This window comes from Otolemur garnettii, unplaced genomic scaffold, assembly GCF_000181295.1.
Source record: "Otolemur garnettii isolate 467f Iridium unplaced genomic scaffold, OtoGar3 scaffold00038, whole genome shotgun sequence".
In the NCBI taxonomy this organism is placed as follows: domain Eukaryota; kingdom Metazoa; phylum Chordata; class Mammalia; order Primates; family Galagidae; genus Otolemur; species Otolemur garnettii.
This window is the reverse complement of record NW_003852433.1, coordinates 7,609,725-7,610,909: the sequence shown is the minus strand read 5'-3', so window position 1 is coordinate 7,610,909 and position 1,185 is coordinate 7,609,725.

Sequence of the window (1,185 nt, the reverse complement as noted above, 5' to 3'; positions counted from 1 at the left end):
TGTACATATTCTTTTGTCACTATGACATTTTTGCCAATTTTCCTCTCTTCCACCAGGTGGTGGTCTACACCCACCTAAAACAACCATCATTTCTAGTTCCTAGAATCCTAGTGTGGAACAGACAGGTGATTTGTTTGTAGAAGGTAGACTAGATAGAAGATGGTTTACCAGGGCTCTTTGACAGTATGGTAATTATGTTGACTGCAATGGCTATTCCTTGTCAAGCACCTTGCATGTGCCAGACTTTTTTCATGGCTTAGGTCCTGTAATCCCCCACCCAGCCCTGTGATATAGGTTACCATCACCCTACATCACCTCAGAGAGATGATGTGACCTACGTAGGCATACAATTTAGAAGTGAACAAGCTATGATTTGAACCCAAGTTATTCAATTCTAAATGCCAGAGGCTCATCCCACTACACTACACTGTCCCACTGCCCAAGACTCCTACTATGTGCTGGGCACTGGGCAAGGCTTGGAGAATACAAAGATAAATAGGAGCGATCTATTGTATGGGAAGTTTATTATGAGACCTCTCTACTGGGAACCTTCAGGGTGAGATTCACATGGCCCCAGAGACTAGCACAGAGTTTGGCGCACAGTGAGCTCTCAGCTAATGTCAGCTGAATAAATGAACGGACTACACCAGATTGTGCAGGAAGCAAAGCACTTCAGTCTTCTATTTTGTAGTCTGTAGAAGAGACAGATGGCGGAGGACAGAGGATTTCCTGATGAGCTTCTGCTTACCCTATTAAGGTATCCAAAGTGTACCCATCTTTGGGTCTGGTAGCTCAACTACTCTGGACCGAAGGCCTTCTGGCTTTGAAATGCAGATATTCTATGGATGGTGGTTTAGGGCTATCCTTCCATAAGTGTTTGAGTCTTCATTTACCCCAGTGTTTATTAACATTTTTGGAGTCTTGTACACACTAGAGAATATATAATAAATGTTATGGGCGCTCTCACCTTTTAAGCCTGTACTTTGGATACTGTTTCCAGGGGTTCCTGGACTCCAGGTGATAGCAGCCTCTCAGCTCCTCTCAGGCCACGCTTGGACTGAGATGAGGATGGCTCCCACCTCCCCAATGAGCCTGCACCTTGTTCTACCTTCCCATCCCTCGGATAAGCTGTGTACAGTTTTATCCAAGGGAAGTCTGAATATTGCTGAATTGACTTTTGTTAGT